Source organism: Chenopodium album, chromosome 2 (genome assembly GCF_948465745.1).
Source record: "Chenopodium album chromosome 2, dcCheAlbu1.1, whole genome shotgun sequence".
NCBI classification, from domain to species: domain Eukaryota; kingdom Viridiplantae; phylum Streptophyta; class Magnoliopsida; order Caryophyllales; family Amaranthaceae; genus Chenopodium; species Chenopodium album.
The window spans coordinates 29,683,352-29,705,625 of NC_137835.1; the positions used below are offsets into that span (position 1 = coordinate 29,683,352).

Consider the following 22,274-nt stretch of genomic DNA (forward strand, 5'->3'; position numbering starts at 1 on the left):
GACCTTAAAAGTATTCAAGTTGCTTTGATACGTGAGATGTTTAGAATATTTTTCCTAAAGATTCTTTATGAAAAATCTCATAGATTCCTTTTCAGTAGGGACCTCAATCATCTTAGCAGAGGTTTCCCTCCACTTATTAAAGAAAGAAGTGAAACCTTCATTCTCTTTTTGTTTAAGTAGCTCAAGTTCCCTATGATTTGTTTCAACTTGAATATTACACTTATATCTATCGATAAAAGCATTTACAATGGCATCCCAAGTAGAGGTTTTCTCTTTGTCAAGGGAAAAGAACCATAGTTGACAAACAGTTTCGAGTGATAAAGAAAACAATGTATGAAAAGTTTTCTTATCTATCCCCTTAATGTTCATTATTATCTCGAACGCCCTTAAGTGGAATTAAGGATTATCTATTCCCTTGAACTTAGGGATGTCACTGGCATTGAACTTCTGTAAAAGAAGTTCCTTGTCCACTAAGACCAATTGTGAGCTAATGCCCTGGAATCTGTAGTCATTGGATATTTTGCTCAAGCTTTCTTGCATGATCTCCATTTGTTGTTGCCTTACAGGGTCATTAACTTGAAGAGCTATACTCTTCATCAATTCAGTTAGGTTAGCTACATCCTTCTTGAGTTCATTAAATTCTTCTTGAGAGGCCATGATCCTCTTATCTTTTCTTTTCCTAGTGATGGGTTTGTCAAAAAGGAGTATTTGAACGAATGTATTATCTTTGATTAACCGCCCTTCCTTTCTTAACCAAGCGCTGTACCATTTATTTGTTTTAATGACTTGACTCAAATTTAACTTTGATTTTATTGATTTTAAAAAACAAAAAAAAGAAGCAAAAATAGGGTGTGTTTTTGAGAAAGGGTTTAAAAAAAGTATGGTTTAATTTAAGGATTAATATCCGACTTACCCCCTACAAAAAAGACGGAAAATACGCGCTAAACATGGTCAAAATGTGACATATTATGTGTGTGCTTTAGTGGTGAATGTGAGTGACATACTTTGACTCTTGTGTGAGACCATGGGATTATGTGCCTAAACTCAATTAAGGACTTAATATGATTACTATCATTAATAAATCGATTAAACTGTTTTAGCATATTGATTAGACTTATTCATCGTGAAGACTCGAGCGAAAATACAGGCTTTCGTCAGACGACAATACCGTCGCCAGACGCTAAAGGCCAGCGTTAGACGACGAGATTGTCGCCTGGCGCCGAACACTAGCACGTGGCGCCACAGTCCAAATCTTTGCGCCATTTTGGAACATCGATCTGGGATTGTTTCCAGTATTTTTCTCTAAAGGGACAAGCCTAAAAGTCGTACTAAGTTAAGTTTGATCAATTTATTAGACATTAATCATTTATTAATTAATTAATTAATTAAATTAGCAAAGTCCTTTGGTAATTAATTTATTTAACTCATTAACAAGTCCAACAAACGGTTAGGGAAAACAAATATAAGATATGTAACGCACAAGTAGTCATATAGTCACGATATGATGAAATGAGTTTGCAACCTAACCATGGCTCTAGTTCTCTAAAGTTCAGGATATGGGTTAGTCAAAGAGGGTCCATGGTTATGAGTCCGGATGCACCATGCAGAAGCCTTACCTTTGGAAAGGTTGGCGCGTGTGGAGGGGACCCCGCGAGTTAAACTCGCTTCCATGGTTTGGTGAATTCAACAAATCGGATGTACCCTTCGTTGCCAGGAGCGTTCGATTGGTTATATGGAGCGTGAATTCCCAGAGGGTTATGGCCATATTTAGAACACATGTGGGTTTCAGAAAAAGGGAAAAACTCAATCAAGAATTAAAACTGAGCAAACAGTATTAGAAAACTAGTCAAAACGAGAATGTAGATTTCTGGCTCGGTAGTGGAAGAATTTGGCGCGAGAAAATAGTACCGTTGCCAAACGCTGGCAATGTTGCCAGGCGACAGAGCTATTGTTTGGTGCCAACGCTGTTTTCTCAGCGCTAATTCCTACATGCCTCGGCAGCTTTCTGTTCATATATTTTCCAGTTTTTTCGTTGCATTATATCGACTTTAGTTGTGAAAGATATTTCCCTAGATTCCTACGTGTAAAAATCCTATGGTTTTGACGCATTACGGATGGTCTTTCCAATGAGAACCTTTTTACGCTTATTGACAGACTAAAGTCGTATCACCTAATCAAAAGTAATTCCTAAATCCTCTAACTAATGCAGATAGGGAAGTAGGGTCGAATCCACAGGGAAACAAGTCTTTTTATACCTAATTAATTAAAGCAATCTAAATTATTTTAATAATATGGATATAAAACTAAACTACAGAGATTAAGAGTAAAGAGAAAACAATGAATAAAGGCCTAGGGCATAGGTTCACCAATAAATAACATTCTAGGGTAAAACATAATAATCAATCATCAATGCATAAAGTAATCAGATCATAAAGGGCTTTCGCTACGTATTACAATCACATAATTAATCTACCGGTATTAAATCTCATCTCTCGAATCTCAACTTAACCATTTATAAATTAACCTGCCTATTGAAACTAGACCTAAACATCAATTCTCATCTCTTGAATCTCGAATTAATATTGTCAAACTCATGCATAAAAGATCAAGCCAATCTAGTCACAGAGCATTAAATCAATCAATAGGAAATTAATCTAGCATTGATAATTAACAACAATAAATTACCCCTTCATATAATTTATGGATCCCCATAAACCCTAGAAATAAAACTACTCACACATAATTAAATCTAAACTAATCAAAGAAATAAATTAAGACATGATGAAAGGATTAAAATAAATAACTGAGATTAAAGTAGAAGAAATCGTTACCAAAGTAATCTAGAATTAAGAGTAGAGTTAAGAACAAAGTATTAGAGAGAGAAACTAATCTAAAAGCTAAGTAAAGAGAGAAAATCTAAGAGAAGAATTAAGAAAGAGTAAAATTATAGAAGATACTAAACTCGCTTAACGAAGAAGTATTTATATTAAGCAAAAATCCTAAACTAAAACAAACTTAAAAGACGGTTAAACCTCCTAATAATGACACGCGCCCGATCGGGCGAGGCACTGCCCGATCGGGCCCGCCTTTTTCTTCTCAGGTAAGTCTCTCGCGCCCGGCCGGGCGCGAGTTTGGGCGGCAGCTTTGCTTCTCCCGCCCGGCCGGGCGCGCCTTCGGGCGAGACCATTATTGGCCGGGCGGCACTCTTGGGCCACTCTTTGGACTTCGAATTGGCTCCAATTCTTTGGGCCAATCTGGATTTCCTCTTCGGGTCTTGAATACTTGGTCCAAATGCCCCGGTATCACATATACCGAGCCCTTAACCACCGGTTCGATGGTTATAACCGGCCCTGGGCTATGAAGGATGGTCGTGCATCTCCAATGCTCGTAGATACTCCATAATATTCCGGGAAAATGCTTCAAAAGTGCAAATCCCTACAAAAGTCAACAAAATCTACGAAAACACTAGAAAACACCAATTAGTAATAAAAGGGGCTCTCAAGAGCCAAAAACACTACTAATTATGACCAAGGGACGGAGGTAAAATACTATATAAAATTAGACATATCAAAATCCCCAAGCCAAACCTTTGCTTGTCCCTAAGCAAAGATCTCATCAATGAATAAATAAATACGCTTCACCCCAAAAAGTAAAAATCAAGCACAAACAATTTAAAGTAAATCTAATAAATATGCTTCAACATCAACCAATCTCATCCATCCAATTACTCTTCCTCCCTAACAATTGTCAAATAGAGCAAACCACAAGAGCGTATAGAATTCAAGACTAGTGCTCACACACTCAACTCTCATTTATGTGGCGAGTAAAAGATGTACTCGATCGCTCTCCAACCAACCCCTTTATGTGAACAATGCCCTCCCAACTCACACTCTCGTGTGTATAAAAAGATGTACACTCAACCTACTAGTCGACTCGAAATATGTCAAATCATAACTTGCATTCATGAGCAACACTTTCACATTCATACAACTCTATGCACAAAGGTCGGAAGGTCTTTAAAGTTTGTAATGTAAGGCTAGGGTAAAGGGTAAGAAACATTTGGGAACAAGTGAGAGAAAAGCTATGCTTAAAGGGAGAAAATCCTAATAAAACCCATGATCAAAATAAATATTGATCAACATCTCCAACATAACTAACTCCAACAAGAATCCACCAAAAATAACTCCAAACATAAACAACAATCCCAACACTTACAAATTTCACTCATAAACATATGATAGAGTAGAACTAGAGTGAATAAACAAACTTTATTTTCCAAATTTGAATTTTTCATTGAAACTCATCATCTTATTTTTTTTCTTCTTTGGATCAACCTCCAACTAGAACATTTGAACATTGAACCATTTTTTTCTTTTTGCTCTCTTTTTTTTTTTGAAGTTCACTTTTTTTTTCCAAGAAAATTAAACTTTCAAACTCATCAAAAATAAACTACGATCAAGAACAAAATAACTTCTCAAAACCCACCCAAATTGTGCAAATAATAAGCACAGTACAAACTCCCTCACCTCACTCACTAATAGCTCCCCCAAGCCAAGCTTGGGACTAGTAACCAATTGGGAAAAATAGGCTTGTAATGTGGCTAATAAACAACAAAAAGTCAAGGCAACAACATGGGCAGCAAGAAGGGAACAAATGTATCTAAAATGCCTTCGTCCTCCATAATGTGCATAATAATGAGTCATATAAACATTAATTATAGTTGCAAATCAATACTCAAATTTATTAACATACAAGGAACTACCACACATTCCTAACAAAATCAACTAGTCAAGCACTATATTCACAAGCAGTTGGACAAAAGTGACGCATGTTAGGACATCTAAGCAATCAAACTTCAAATCATGATCAACAAATCCACAATTCCCGTATATTTTCCAAGTATGGGGCACAGGGAAGCATGATTTACAATTCATTAGAACGTATTTTTGGATTTTTTTTTTTATTTTTCAACATTTTTTTGTATTTTTAAAATATAAGAAAGCTATAAAACTAACCTAGAAAGCAAAAAATCTAATCTAAGAAAACACACCAAATTCAAAAGAAAAGAAAAAAAGAAAGATATTGTGGGCGTCGTTCGAAGTGCGCCTACGTTAAAAGCATGTGTGAATATGCTTGGCACTCTTAGGAAGTGGGAATTGACTTATACGATTAGGGACAAGGAAAGTAGGGAGGCGCCAACAAGTTTTTAAGGAACTTGTAAACCGTTCACGGATCATAGAAGGCAACCACGATTAAGGGACAACGATAGGCAACAACGATTGACCCGTGAAGGTTACACCCCATTCATAATCCATGAGATTACTAACTCCATATGGTTCGGAACCACGAAAGGAGGATCAGGGATGATGGTACGAAGTGAGTCATGGAGTCACATTCGCCCGTATTGGCCTCTACTCGATTCTTATAGTGAAAAGTGATTCCTGCGATCTCAAAGGCATACAAACAAAAATTCAATTTGCTCCAAACTATTTTTAAGCTAAATTGGTTTAATATAATGCAACACATAATTCTAAAATATTGTGATCACTTGATTTAATAAGTGGATTAAAAAGGAACCTAAGCCGGTTGTCCAAATTATCTTATTAGGCGTGTTTTCAATTACATATTCCCTTTAAACATGCAATACGGTGATCATAAATAATAATAGAATAAACATTAATGTTGGAAGCAATTTAACCATAATTCCAACAATATAAAATCGTTAGAAAAATAATAGAAATAAAAGGAACATAATTCTTACTTTGATTCTATTTGCTTGCAACTATAAAATAAGAAACGAGTTAGTAACTTCAAGGAAATAATAATAAAACAATAATTAAATTAAATTAAATTAAATAGAATTGACTTGGGGCCAAACCCTCACTGCAGGTACATCAGAGCATAGAAGAGAGAAAAATAGAGAATTAATTCATGCCCCGTACATCAGAAATGAGGGGGTATTTATAGAAAAAATGTGTTGAGGGAACACACGGAACCCTAAAATGATAAAAATCCTAAAAAAGTATATCGCGACACGGCACTGTGTACTATGACACGGGAATTCCCACCGTCAGACAGGAAAAATTCCCGTGACGCGGTGAACAGTTGTGTGACGCGGGAAATATTTTAGGGTACGGGGAATAAAATGCATGAAGGGTTTACGCGGAACGGACACGAAAACTCACGTGTCACTGCAGGTTTCCCATGTCACAGGAAATCACACCGTCAGATGGGACAGTTTCCCGTGACACGATGGACTATTGCCGTGACGCTGGAACTTTTTGTCCGTTTTTCCGTCTAAATTCATTTTTAACCCTAATTTCGTTCAACATTTTAAGTGTCGATTGATAATTTTGGGCCATTTATGATTTATTATTATTTGGGCTAAAATAAGAAAATAAGTAAATAAAATAAATAAAAGGTTTGGGCCAAAAATAAATAATAAAACAATAAAATAAAAAAAGGTTTGGGCTAAAATTAAATAATAAAACAGTAAAATAAGTTTTGGATGAAATTAAAAGTATGCTTTGACCAAACATTAAGACTGATCCATGGACTATCCAGAAATTGAATTTAATTAAATACGATTTTTTAAGCACTCTCGGGATTAAATACTGAACCCGACCAATAGTGGCGGTGAAAGGTTGTTCATCATCGGGTTTGGTTTTGGGGAGACATTTTTAGGTGTCTACAGAAGCTCCCACTTTGACTGAGTTTGTAGAAACGTCAGTTTCGAAAACGATAGTCAAAGTAGCCGATAGGGACGGAGAATGATTTAAGACGTTCTGCGATCCTAAACCACTCTGTATACGCCGATACCTGCAGAAAAATGTTAATTCCACAGATAAAAGAGTAAAAGGATAGAATACATATTTGGCACCAGTGTATCGGTGACAAATAAGTTTGGCAGCTTCCTATGCTTGAAGGAATCCATTGGATGACGTTTGTTGAAATGCTTTCCATGCGTGAGGAAAGCCAGCTGATGAATTTGGTAACTTTCTAAGCCTGAAGAAATCTACCAGATGATACTTTCCATGCTTGAGGCAAGCCAACATATGAATTTGGCGGTTTTCTATGCTTGAAGAAATCCACCGCATAATACTTTCCATGCTTGAGGAAAGTCGACAGATGATGAGATTGCAAGTCTCTGTGTATCGAGAACCTTGCGCCGTGAAATGATTGTGGTTCGATTGTCCCCGAACGTGGGTTGTAGTTGGTTCTCTTGTCCCCGAACGTGGGCTTTAGATGGTCCGCTTGTCCCTGGACGTGGGCTGTAAATGGTCCGCTTGTCCCCGGACGTGGGCTGGTTGTAAATGGTCCGCTTGTCCCCGGACGTGGGCTGTAGATGGTCCGCTTGTCCCCGAACGTGGGCTGTAGATGGTCCGCTTGTCCCCGGACGTGGGCTGTAATTGAGACCTGCAAAATAAAATTTGCCAGGGGACTCGTATAGACTATGATTGACTTGACCAACTGACTTGACCAAGTTTGACTTGACACAACATGACATGACATGAGTATGACTTGTGACTGTGTGTGTATAGTTTGAGTGTGTGTGTGTGTGTGTGCAGACACAAGCAGCCGAAAATGCAAAAGCAAAAATTTTCCATCATTTTTGTCATGATACGAGTGGAGGGTACCGACTTTCTCCCGAAAAAGAGAGTCGTGAAAAATGAAATTTTATTTTCGAACTTCCCTCAATAAAAATTTTGAAAAAGTTTTTGAACTTCCCCAAAATAAAATAATGAAAAAGGGAAGAAGTTTTGAACTTCCTCCTTGAGCAAGAGGAAATGAATCGTATGGATTGAATTGCTTGTCCTGAAAATAATGTATGCATGATGCATGTTCTTAGGCCAGGAGGCTAAGGACAATTACATCATGTGACACGATAGATGAATGAACTTAATTCATGGAGCTAAGCATCATATATGGTGTAAAGAAGCGATCTTGAACGTCACTTAGGTCCAGAAGCTAAGCACGTATACAGATGAAGTGATTATGAACGTTTCTTAGGTCAAGGAGCTAAGAACGATATGCTTTGTATGATTAAAAATCATTGATATATAAATGTTTCTCAGCACATTATGCGATGCATGAAACAATGAATATTGCTCAGGCCAGGAAGCTAAGCAAGTATATAACGTTTCTTCTGATAAATATTGTCTTGAAAGATGATGAAGCATGCACGGTAGGGAAACAAGATTTCATGATAAAGGTTTCCTAAGGGAAAGAGGATATGGATATGTATATGTGAAAGAAGTGTGTGAAAGTGATACTAAGGTGAGGCTGCAAAGGTTATGGTGATGGAAATATATGCGTGAAGAGTCAAAGATGATGACTCTTTAGGCTGGGTAAGCTAATGTGATGTGGGTTCAAGCCCCCAAGTCTAGCTCATGCATAGATATGAATATGAATTTGGCCGCGCCTCAATGTGAGGTTGCCTACGTATCCGTTAGGAATCAGGCCGAACGTAGCTCTAACCGAACTTTGCACAAGTGTATGTACACCTCAAAGAGGTCTTTCAAGGGTTTTAATGTGGTTAAGTTGATGCTTTAAGGAAGAAATGGGTAAAAGGCTCAAGACCCGAGAGAAGCCCCCAAGATGTGTAATTGTGAATTTGAAAATTTTGAATTTTGCAAGTTTATTTTCATTTTTTTTTGCTGTCTTTTTTTTTTCATTCTTTTGGATAAATGTGGGCAATCTCAGATCATGCGGTCTATCACTCACTTAGAATTCATGTTTCTCAGGCACGGTACCAAGCACTCGATGAGAGACGCAATTTGAGACGTGTTCATATCAAAGACATTGGAACACTTGCCCTTAGACATTGTTTTATTGTTGCTTTGCTGCCCTTTTTTTTTTTACTTGGTTTTTGAACGTTGTACAATTACACATCTTCCAATCCCAGGGTTAAGTAAATGTGGGTTAAAGAAATAAAGGCCAAACGTTAGACGAGGCTCAAAATGGTTGATGAAGAAATGGAATGTGATTGAACGGTTAACAGGGAATGACAGGGTTGCAAAGGTGCCTTAAGTCATTGGTGTACCTTGGGTTTAGTTTGGTAATTGATTTTTTTATTTTATTTTTATTTTTTGAGAATGAATGAATGAATGAAAAATTCTATGATCGAGATGTAAAGGAAATTTGCTCATTTTATTAATGGAAAAGGTGAACGAAACACATGAAACATATAAAAATTCAAAATGGAAAACCTATTCTAGACATGTATGGGGGAATGGAGATGAATTATAAAGAAAGAAATCATGATATCTTGCATGAAGGATCTGATGTGCGCCTTGTGTTCATTACTTCTTGCCGCCTGGAGGGACAGGAAGTTTGTTTGCATCCACCAAGTCTTGAATGACGTCCTTCAGATTCCAACATTGCTCTGTAGTGTGGCCCCTTCCTTGATGGTACTTGCAATGGGCATTGGGATTCCATTTGGCGCTCCTTTCTTCAGGTTTTGGATCTAGAAATGGCCCAATAGGTGTGATCAAGCCTTGACTGTTAAGGCGATCAAAGGCCGCGTCATAAGTCATTCCTAAAGGAGTGTAAGTTCTTTTCTTCTTGGGCAATGGAGTATCAAGAGATAACACTTCATTGAGATCAACTTGGCTTATATTGTTGGTAGTATTTTCGTGCTTAGAAGACGAAGAAGAAGGATGGTCTTTCTTCTTGTTTTTCCAAGTGTTATTATTGTTACTACCAGCAGTCTTTATTAGCTCATCCTCGATATTGATGCCGATGTCGTATACAGCTTCGAAAGTGTTCAGTGGAAGAAATTTGAGATTTTCCCTATATTTATGAGTTAGATTTTGAATAAAGAGGCGAACCATCTCTCTTTCTTTGGGAGGATCTACCAAGAGTGAAGCTGTTTCCCTCCACCTATTCAGGTAAGCGGTGAAGCCTTCATTCTCTTTCTGTTTGAGAATGGAGAGTTCACGTTCAGAAGTTTTAGTTTGAATGTTACACTTGTAACGATTCATGAAACTTTCGGTGACATCTTGTTAAGTCGCAATACGCTTGGCATCTAGGGAATAAAACCATTGTTGGCAAGCATGCTCTAAGGAGAGAGGGAACACCGTAGGGAAGAGTGTTACGTCCAATCCCTTAAGAGCCATGGTTGCAGAGAACGCCTTCAAATGGAATATTTAATTGTCAGTAGGCTTGAACTTTGGAATATCAACAGTGGAGAACTTTTCAGGGAGTCTGTCCTTCACATCCAAAGGAGTGGGAGGCCGTTCCACATAAGTGAAATCCTCAGAAATCTTACTCATTTGCTCCTTCATTTTGTCAAGGGTGGAAACAGTGACCTTGTTTTGTTCCATGGTAGTGACCCTAGTGGTAAGGGTTTGCATCATGGCAAACAGTGCCTCGATGGATTTGTTGATGTTCTCAATATCTTCTTTAGTGGCCATTGAAAGGTGATAAGTAATGTGGAGATGGCAAAGTTCTCTTTGAACGCCTATTAGATATGAGAGATTGTTGCGGTAATGACTCGAACCGTATTAATCTATCCCTGTTCCTTGACCAAATGAAATAATTCACTTAATTGTTTGACTCATTGCTCAAGATAGGAAAGGAAAAAAATAGACATTTGAAAACAGGTGAGAAAACTCCACTCATTTTTATTATTATGACAAAAAAAGGGTGCATGAACCTAGTATACGATCATAAACGACTTGGTGCACGACTCGAGTCGGAACATAAAGAAAGTGTGTGGACTATACTTGACTCGTGAGTGACTAAGTGATGTTATAAGACTCGTGGTATGATCGTATGGCTAGACATGTGAACAATAACCAAAATGACTGACGCGAGGACCAAATTAACACGGAAGACTTAAAAAAAGCTGACTGGACTTATTTCAAGGGCACCGTGACACGGAAAACTGTACCGTGTCACGGTACAAGCTGCCGTGATGCGATGGTTTTTTTTTTTTTTTTTTTTTTTTTTTTTTTTTTTATGATCACCATATTTCATGTTTAAAGGGAATATGTAATTGAAAATCACGCCTAATAAGATAATTTGGACAACCAGCTTAGGTTCCTTTTTAATCCACTTATTAAATTAAGTAATCACAATATTTTAGAATTATGTGTTGCATTATATTAAACCAATTTAGCTTAATAATAGTTTGGAGCAAATTGAATTTTTGTTTGTATGCCTTTGAGATCGCAGGAACCACTTTTCACTATGAGAATCGAGTAGAGGCCAATACGGGCGAATGTGACTCCATGACTCACTTCGTACCATCATCCCCGATCCTCCTTTCGTGGTTCTGAACTGTAGGGAATATTTCAAGCGTTAACCCCTAGCTTGAACCCCACTGTGATCATACTCTAAAGTACGGTGGCGTCCAAAAGGGAAGAAGATAGAGCAAAAGAGTCGCCAACAAGTTTTAGGAACTTGTAAATCGTTCACAGGGTGAAGGTTAACCCCTTAACGATCCAAGAGATCGTCAACTCCATAAGGTCATGAACCAAATAAGGGTTTGGGGATGATGGTACAAATCCAACCTAAAAGAGATTGAACCTGCCCTAATAATAGGCCTCTACTTTATTCTAATCGTATTCATGTGCGCTTTTTGACTAACATGCAATCAATAGGATTAACCCTAAACCTGTTTATCTATGTTGGTTGAATATTAATGCACAAATAAAACTATTATTGGCGATCACTTGAAATTATAATAACAATTAACCCTAAACAAGATTATCAATTATCTTATTAAGCGTGATTACAAGTATAGATTCCCTTTAAACATGCATAAAGGCGTGATCAAGCAACAACAATAAATAACATCAAGCAACATAATAATAAATAAATAATTATAATAAAATTATAATCATCATAATATTAATCATCATCAAAATAATAATAATAATAATAATAATAATAATAATAATAATAATAATAATAATAATAATAATAATATTCATAAATCATAACAATTATAATCACAATCATGTTCATGTTAATATTAAAGCATAATAATAATAGCAAGATCCTAGGCATGATACTAACAAGATTAATAACAAATCCTAGCATGTCACTAAGCAATAAAAATCAAATCTTTAGCCCTAACATGATACTAAGAATCATAGATATTAGGAAGAACATAGGAAGCATCGTAACAATCATATTTAATATTAAAATTACCCTAGACATGATACTAGGAATATCATAATAACAATTTAAACATGATTTCTATATCATAAATCAATTAATCAATTAAAGCACTTACTTTGATGCCTCGTACCTCTTTCTAATAACAAAATACACACGGTAGTAACTTCAAGGAGAATAATAATCAAAACAATTAAATTAAATAATTGAAATAGAGATTTGGGACCAAACCCTCAGAAAATAAACCTTTCACGTCTAGGGCGAAGGCAACTTCGAATATGGCTAGGTGTTTTTAGATCTTGCGAATGCGGAATTTTGTATGTGAGAAAAGGCTAGTTTAGAAAAAGAGAGAGAGGGAGAGAATAATCAAGAAAATCATGATGAGAGTTGGTGAATGATTAAGAGAGAATTAGAGAATTAATGATTGCGAATGAAAACTGATTGTAGGTGAGAATTCGTGAAAATTGGTTAATGAAAACGGAGTTTTTAATACGATATTTATAGAGAAAATCAGCCAAAAAGATAAATTAAACAAAACAGAGTCTGACGCATAAAAAATAGAGCTGGCGCCAACCCTGGCTAGCTGGCGCCAGGCACCAACACTAGCGCCAGGCGCCAATGGCTAGCGCCAGGCGCCAGGTCTGGTTCTAGGCGCCAAGGCCTGGGGTCAGACGCCAAGCTTAAATTTAACGCCTTTTCAAAAATCAGATAAGTTTGCCGTACTGGAGGATAAAACCATATAATTTCCTCGAAAATGCTATTTGATTTTGATTAAAACTCTGAAAAGTCAACAAAAGTCAATTTATCAATGCTAATTGAATTAGGAATGAAAAGAACCTTCTAGAAGATTCTAGAAGACCAAAACCATTCCTAATTGCATTAGGAATGATAAATCATATTAGGCCCTCCCCTAGATCATTGGGCCGTATATAAAGCTCAAACCGGGCCCAGTTTAGTAAATTGGCCATAACTTCCTCAATATTCATCGGAATTGGGCTTATAATATATCGTTGGAAAGGTCTTTGCAATCCCCATCCAACTACACTATTATTGGACCCATATCATGGACCAACCAAACTGGATTGGCTGTTTTATTAAAATAAGTTTTCAAAAACAGAGAGAAGAGAAAAGAAAATTAAAACTTTCCGCAACACTAGACTTTCCACACTTTCGCTTCATTCGATTATGATTCGACATGAAAGGTACTCATCACTGGGTTTGGTTTTGGGGAGACACAAATGGGTGTCTACACGAACCATATGGAGTTAGTAATCTCATGGATTATGAATGGGGTAAACGATTGACCCGTGAAGGTTACACCCTATTCATAATCCATGAGATTACTATCTCCATATGGTTCGGAACCACGAAAGGAGGATCGGGGATGATGGTACGAAGTGAGTCATGGAGTCACATTCGCCCGTATTGGCTTTTACTTGATTCTTATAGTGAAAAGTGATTCTTGCGATCTCAAAGGCATACAAACAAAAATTCAATTTGCTCCAAACTATTATTAAGCTAAATTTGTTTAATATAATGCAACACATAATTCTAAAATATTGTGATCACTTGATTTAATAAGTGGATTAAAAAGGAACCTAAGCCGGTTGTCCAAATTATCTTATTAAGCGTGATTTTCAATTACATATTTCCTTTAAACATGCAATATGGTGATCATAAAAAATAATAGAAAAACATTAATATTGGAAGCAATTTAACCATAATTCCAACAATATAAAATCGTTAGAAAAATAATAGAAATAAAAGGAACATAATTCTTACTTTGATTCTGTTTGCTTGCAACTATAAAAAAATAAAAGAGTTAGTAACTTCAAGGAAATAATAATAAAACATTAATTAAATTAAATTAAATTAAATAGAATTGATTTGGGGCCAAACCCTCAAACAATTCTACCTTTCACGCCTTGGCTTAAGGACAGAACCACGAGTAAAGTATGGACTCCTTGGAGTACTTGAAGAAGGAATTTTGAAAGAAGAAGGGTAGGCTAGTGTTTAGGCTAGAGCATAGAAGAGAGAAAAATAGAGAATTAATTCATGCCCCGTACATAAGAAATGAGGGGGTATTTATAGAAAAAATGTGTTGAGGGAACACACGAAACCTTAAAATGATAAAAACCCTAAAAAAGTATATCGTGACACGGCACTTTGTACCGTGACACGGGAATTCCCACCGTCAGACGGGAAAAATTCTCGTGACGCGGTGAACAGTTGTGTGACGCAGGAAATATTTTAGGGTACGGGGAATAAAACGTGTGAAGGGTTTACGCGGAACGGACACGGAAACTCCCGTGTCACAACAGGTTTCCCGTGTCATGGGAAATCCCACCGTCAGACGGGACAGTTTCCCATTACACGGTGGACTATTGCCGTGACGCGGGAATTTTTTGTCCGTTTTTCCGTCTAAATTCATTTTTAACCCTAATTTCGTTAAGCATTTTAAGTGTCGATTGATAATTTCGGGCCATTTCTGATTTACTATTATTTAGGCTAAAATAAGAAAATAAGTAAATAAAATAAATAAAAGGTTTGGGCCAAAAATAAATAATAAAACAATAAAATAAAAAAAGGTTTGGGCTAAAATTAAATAATAAAACAGTAAAATAAGTTTGGGCTGAAATTAAAACTATGCTTTGACCAAACATTAAGACTGATCCATGGACTATCTAGAAATTGAATTTAATTAAATATGATTTTTTAAGCACTCTCGGGATTAAATACTGAACCCGACCAATAGTGGCGGTGAAAGGTTGTTCATCATCGGGTTTGGTTTTGGGGAGACATTTTTAGGTGTCTACAGATACCAAATCCTAAATCTCCCCCAAGCTAGAATCAGACAATGTCCTCATTGGCTCGGGAACTAGCCCAGCATGGCTAGTCCTCATCATCCTCATCCACGTAGCCGAATCCTCCACCTCCGCTGCCACCTGCACCACCTGCACCAGAAGAGCTACCACCAAAATAATCAGCGTGGAAACTCCCCCCCGCCGGTCCCTCGAAAGGAATGTCCTGGTCGTACCCATGGAAAGCAGAATAGTCAGTATAAATACCATGCGCAGTGGGATCCCTATCGTATCCCTGGGGTGGAGGCTGAAACCAGTCAGGGTAAATGACATCGTCGGGAATGTTGCCCCGACGAGCATAATCATCATATATAGGGTAGAGATCTCTACCCTGGTTCCTCTCAAGGTACCCTAACCTATGGTCAATGGAGCCTACCATCCTCCTAAGGTCAGTGTGGGAATGCTCAATACGGCCTAAAGCCTGACCTATACTCTAAAGGTCCCAAACTTGGTCAGAGTCAACATGGGGAACAGAGTGAGACATGCGAGGTGGTGAAAGCGCTACCTCGGGCTCAGGCTGAGGTGGTGGGACCGGTGGTGGTACTGGTGGTGCTTGCCCCATGACATGGTCAACTAAAAGGTCGTACGTGTAGGACGCTTGCCCGGGGGGAAAGGCGGTCAAGTTAGGACTAGGTAGGGAAAAGATAGGCAATGACTACTCGGTCCCAGTCCTAATACACCAGTGGGGGGTTTTCTCACTATCCAGTCATACCCAACCCAACTCCTCAAAATACCTAGCAGTCATATAGGTATCCGGTCCATAGTTAGTCATCTGGCGGGGTTCACTCTCAACAAAACCGAACTTCTTAATAGTTATCCTAATGATAAAGCCACCTAGACGGATGGGGGTACTAGCGGCGTTACTAGCTGTGGCATGCCTAGCTAAGTGATGGATGATATACCTAGCTATGTTAAGCTTCCCGAACCCGTACACATAATGGTCAATTACAGCAAGTTCATTGGTCTGACAGTTATGGAGCTTGTTCCTACCTAAAAAGCTAACACCCGCAAATATTTGCCATATTTTGGGAATGAGGTGATGGATTGGTTTAGCACTAGCATGTTGGGCGTTAGGCGCCGGCAAACCAGTCAAAGCAGTATAAATATCATCCATTTTATATTCAGCATGCCATTGGTGAGGCAAATCAGGTTCCAAATCAAATAGTTTAAAAAAATCAACAAAAGTTAAAGTAATATTTCTATTATTTAACCTAAATATCAATTTTGGCCCAGTTTTATGGTTATGAACATGCAAAGAAGAAAGAAATTAATAGGTTAATTAACGATAAGTGGCATAATGCATATCAACAAATTTCCTTATACCAGTATCGGTAAAAAATCTCCTAACATAGTCATATAATCCCAATGCTTCCAGAGTATAACGGTGTAACCATAGTGAAGGAATTACCTCTCGCCCCCAGAGCTGCTCAAGCTTTTCCTTCTGTTCCGGGGTTGCTATCTTGATCGTCGGCTATTGTGGTAGTTGCAACGCCGGGTCGTATTGTTGGCTTGAGCTTCCCCCTAGAATTGTTCTTGCCCTCTTTGCCGCCATTTTTGAAAATGGGTATAAAAATAATTTGAGTGGAACTTGAAGATTTCTATGTAAGATTGTAGAGGATGAAGAGAGGAGAAGGAATATGTAAAACTTTTTGAATTTGGGTGAGTAATGAAATGAAAATCTTAGAGAGAAGGTAGAGGTTTTAAGGTTTTAGAGAGAGAAAGTTATGGAGGAAAAGAGAAATGAAGAAAGAAAGAAGGAGGAAGAAGAAGAAAGAAGGAATAAAAGAAGGGGGTCGGCTGTTCGAAATGTCGCGCCTGGTCGGGCGGTGCTTCGCCTGATCGGGCGGTCTAAACCCTTGAATATCACTCTTCTCGCGCCCGGTCGGGCGCCATACTGCCCGGTCGGGCAATCTATTGCCCATAAAAAACCTTTTATTCTCGCGCCCGGTCGGGCGAGCTTCGCCTGATCAGGTGATCTAATGCCCAAAAATTCTTCTACTCTCGCGCCCGGTTGGGCGCCCGTCGCCCGGCCGGGCGATCTTAATCTCCGTATTTCGTCAAATCTCGCGCCCGGTCAGGCGCCATTCACCCGATCGGGCGAAAAATCGATAATTCAAACCCTTAGTCTCGCGCCCGATCGGGCGAGCTTCGCCCGGTCGGGCGAAAATTACGATTTTCGAACCCTTGCTCTCGCGCCCGGTCGGGCGAGCTTCGCCTGATTGGGCCCGAGGCTAGCTTGGACGATTTTTGTCTTTCTTGTTTTCTTCAATTTTTGGCTAACTCTTTTCCTTTAAACTTGTAAAAAAAACTCATAAAACTCATTAGATTCCCTCCTCTCTCCTCTCACAAGAAAAATAAAATAAAAACTAGTCTAAAGGCATTAAAATACGGGTTGCCTCCCGCAAAGCGCTGGTTTATCTAGGTCCCGCACGACCTTCTTACCAAGTACAAGAACTAGGACCCTTGGCCTAATGCTTGGTCGAGTGGTTTCTCACCCGGTTGAGCGGTGTTTAGGCCACGATGCGGCTTCCTGACATATCCTGTGGGATGCCAATTCACCTTATTTAGTGGATCCTCCTTAACTTGGACTAGGGGTTCTTCAATGCTACACACTAAAGATCCCTCTTCGATCGATGGTTGCCTCATATTGTCATTACATTTAGCACTTGCAACTTGATTTGGCGGAACACTTATTGTAGGCTCAATTTCCATAGCTTGCTTGTTTAATTCCACCTTCTCATCCTCAAAGCCAAGACCGACAGTGTAGAGGGATCTTTCTATTGCATCAAATTCCTTTTGCCATTTGTCTATTTCATCTGTAAAGGATGCAACACAGGATACCGCCTCCAAGGGATCTTTTACAAGAGCTTGGGGCTTGTAAGAATAATTTTGAACCACATCAACACTAAAACACTTCTCCTCTGTCATGGGGATTTTAGGGGTATTATTAAGATTAAAAATAATTTTATCGTCACCTACTGATAGTGTTAATTTGCCACATCTCACATCTATAATTGCCCCTGCCGTGTTAGGGAATGGTCTACCCAAAATAATTGGGGTTTGCATATCATCAGCCATATCAAGAACAACAAAATCAACAGGTATATAAAATTTATCAACTCTAGCAGGAACATCCTCTAAAACACCTAAGGGGTATTTAAAAGAACGGTCGGCCATTTGTAGAGTAATGTTAGTAGCTTTTAATTTACCCATATTTAGCTTGGAACACACATATAATGGCATAACACAAACGCTAGCGCCCAAATCACATAATGAATTATCAATCATCAGATTGCCAATATGACAAGGGATAGAAAAACTACCCGGATATTTCAGTTTAGGTGGAGATTTATTTTGAAGTATGACACTACATTTTGAAGTGAAAGCTACTTTCTCTACCTCACTAATAGAACTTTTTCTTGTCAATGTTTCCTTCATGAATTTTGCATGTGCAGGAATTTGTGTAATTAATTCAGTGAAGGGAATTGTTACCAGCAAATCTTTAACCATCTCTAGATTCTTACTAAACTGCTTATCCAAATTTGTTTTCAAGTGACGATTGGGGAATGGAAGTTTGATAACTGGATTTGAAATATTACTGCTCCTATCTGGAGCTGCTACCTTCCCTGGAGTCATACCCTGCAATGTAAAATTAAATATATTAGTACTATTATTTAGCCCTGCAGGGCTATTAGCTGCATTGTCAGGTTTAATGGAATCAAGATTAGCATTATTTGTTAAACCAGGTTCATCATCTCTAGGCATAGGGGGCCCTTCGTAGTTTGAACCACTCCTTAGAGTAATTGCATAGGCTTGATCCGTAGGCCTGGTCGGCTGTGCTGGCAGGGCTCCCGATTGACGGGCTTGTAGAGTAGCAGAAATTTGCGCAATTTGATTATCTACGATTTTATTATGTGCTAGGATCGAATCAATTTGGGCATCTCTACTCTCCATGTGCTTTTGCATATTAGCCAGCATCGCTCTAATTTCTACCAGAGCAGGGTTGGAAGATGAGGGGGTTTGTTGTGGTTGATTCTTCTGACCAGCATTGGGGTGGTAAAATTTCTGCTGAGTTTGTTGTGGCGCTGTGATTCTTATGGTGGTGGTGGATTTTGAACATTGGTGCTCCGGTAGGAAAGGTACAGATGATTCCGGTACCCAGGATTATAGGTGTTGGAGTATGGGTTATTCTGCATATAAGATTCAAAGGCATTTACTTGCTCCATGGAACTCCTGCAATCTTGCTCCCAATGACCTATAATTCCACAATTTTCACAGAAAGCCTCATTAGCATTATTGTTAATCGCAGAAACATTAGCTACATTTGCAGTACTAAGATTATCTAATTTCTGGCAAATAGAGGTTAATTGAGCTTGTAAAAAGGATACAGAGTCGACATTATGTATCCCTTTATTAGCAAAGCCTCTGGGATTTCCATATTGGGAATTATGTATTTCCATATCTTCAATAACTTATCCTGCATCACCAACATTAAGGTTCATAAACCTCCCACTAGCTGCAGAATCCAATATTATTCTAGATGAATTTCCAATCCCATTATAAAAGGCTTGGATCAACTGCCATTGTGCCAAATTATGGTGGGGGAATTCTTTTTGTAGATCCTTGAACCTCTCCCAAGACTCATATAAAGTTTCATCGGCCTCTTGGGCAAAGTTCTGAATAGCACTCCGTAGTACAACTGTTCTCTATGCAGGATAATATTTTTTATAAAATTCGAAACAAGAGTTTCCCAGTCAGTTATACCAAGTGCAGTTCTATTTAATCCATTAAACCATAATTTGGCTTTTCTACTTAAAGAAAAAGGAAAGAGAATCTCCCTGATTTGGTCTTGTGTGACCCTAGCTTTCCTGATGGTATTATAGTACTGACAATAGTCTACAATGTGAATATTTGGGTTTTCACCCTTAGCTCCACTAAATTGCTTCCTTTCTATCATCGTTATAAATTGGGGTTTAATCTCAAACTATACCCCATCAAGAGCTGGAGTGGGAGTAAGGTGTGGAAAATCTGTAAGCTTTGGTTGTGAATAATCATTGTGCTTCTTAGGTACCGCCATCTCTGATTCTGGATCTGAAGATACCTTTGAATCGCTAGAATCAGTTGGACGGTTTCGGTGATTATTATTATCACCAGAACCCGCCAGAATCTACTTGTAGAAATTCTTTCGTCTATGGAAGGAACGTTCGATCTCAGGATCGAATGGGATGTAACCTGATCTGGAACACCTAGGCATAAACAAAGAACTAAAAGAAAATATGAGACTTTCCTCAAAGAACTAACGTTCTCTGAGACAAAAAGAAATAACCTAGACTACAAAAATAATTAGAAATAAAAATAAAATCGTGTCCCCGGCAACGACACCAAAGTTTTTGACAGGATAAAGTCGTATCACCCAATCAAAAGTAATTCTTAAATCCTCTAACTAATGCAGATAGAGAAGTAGGGTTGAATCCACAGGGAAACAAGTCTTTTTATTCCTAAATAATTAAAGCAATCTAAATTATTAAGTAACAATTTAATAATATGGATATAAAACTAAACTACAGAGATTAAGAGTAAAGAGAAAACAATGAATAAAGGCCTAGGGCATAGGTTTACCAATAAATAACATTCTAGGGTAAAACATAATAATCAATCATCAATGTATAAATTAATTAGATCATAAAGGGCTTTCGCTACGTATTACAATCACATAATTAATCTACCGGTATTAAATCTCATCTCTCAAATCTCGACTTAACCATTTATAAATTAACCTACCTATTGAAACTAGACCAAAACATCAATTCTCATCTCTCGAATCTCGAATTAATATTGTCAAACTCATGCATAAAAGATCAGGCCTAATCTAGTCACTGAACATTAAATCAATCAATAGAAAATTAATCTAGCATTGATAATTAACAACAATAAATTACCCCTTCATATTATTTATGGATCCCCATAAACCCTAGAAATAAAACTACTCTCACATAACTAAATCTAAACTAATCAAAGCAATAAAATAATACATGATGAAAGGATTAAAATAAATAACTGAGATTAAAGTAGAAGAAATCGTTACCAAAGTAATCTGGAATTAAGAGTAGAGTTAAGAACAAAGTATAAGAGAGAGAAACTAATCTAAAAGCTAAGTAGAGAGAGAAAATCTAAGAGAAAAATTAAGAAAGAGTAAAAGAAGTACTAAACTCGCTTAACGGAGAAGTATTTATATTAAGCAAGAATCCTAAACTAAAACAAACTTAAACGACGTTTAAACCGCCTAATAATGACATGCGCCCGATCGGGCGAGGCACCGCCCGATCGTGCACGCCTTTTTCCTCTCAGGTAAGTCTCTCGCACCTGGCCAGACACGAGTTCGGGCGCCAGCTTTGCATCCTCTGCCCGGCCGGGCGCGCTTTCGGGCGGGACCATTAATGGCCGAGCGGCATTCTTGGGCCACTCTTTGGATTTTAATTGGGCTCCAATTCTTCGGGCCAATCTGGATTTCATCTTCGGGTGTTGAATACTCGGTCCAAATGCCCCGGTATCACATATACCGAGCCCTTAATCACCGGTTCGATGGCTCTAACCGGCCCTGGGCTATGAAGGATGGTCATGCATCTCCAATGCTCGTAGATACTCCATAAAATTCCGGGAAAATGATCCAAAAGTGAAAATCCCTACAAAAGTCAACCAAATCTACGAAAACACTAGAAAACACCAATTAGTAATAAAAGTGGCTCTAAAGAGCCAAAAACACTACTAATTATGACCAAGGGACGGGGGTAAAATACTATATAAAATGGACATATCATTTATGCCAATAATGTAATACAAAATTACGCACATGAAATACTTAGGACTTTTCGAGTCTCATCCACTCAATCTGAATCATTGCCAAAATAAATTTCAGGAATTAAAACAGAAATCCTCCCCAGTGGAGTCGCCAAAAAAATTTAGGGAGTACTTCAAGCGATCCTACACTTGAGCCCCACTATGATCATACACTTAAGCATGGCGACATCCAAAGGGAAGGAAGATAGAGTAAAAGAGTCACCAACAAGTTTTAGGAACTTTTAAACCGTTCACAGGGTGAAAGTTACACCGCTTAACGATCCAAGAGATCGTTAACTTCAATTGGTTTGGAACCATGACTGGAAGTTTGGGGATGAAGGTACAAATCCAACCTAAAAGAGATTGAACTTACCCTAATAATAGGCCTCTAATTTATTCTTCTCGTATTCATGTGCGCTTTCTGACTAACATGCAATCAATAAATTAACC

The 22,274-nt window shown here is 38.1% G+C and overlaps 1 non-coding gene and 1 pseudogene across 1 annotated transcript; one reads left to right on the plus strand and one right to left on the minus strand.

Moving 5' to 3' along the window:
* The window catches only part of LOC145571065 (uncharacterized), a 44,861-nt pseudogene that overhangs the window by 17,403 nt on the left and 5,184 nt on the right, over positions 1–22,274 (minus strand).
* Positions 19,578–19,684, plus strand: LOC145608492 (small nucleolar RNA R71). The gene has a single exon (XR_014105817.1). It is a non-coding gene; the product is annotated as a small nucleolar RNA R71 (small nucleolar RNA).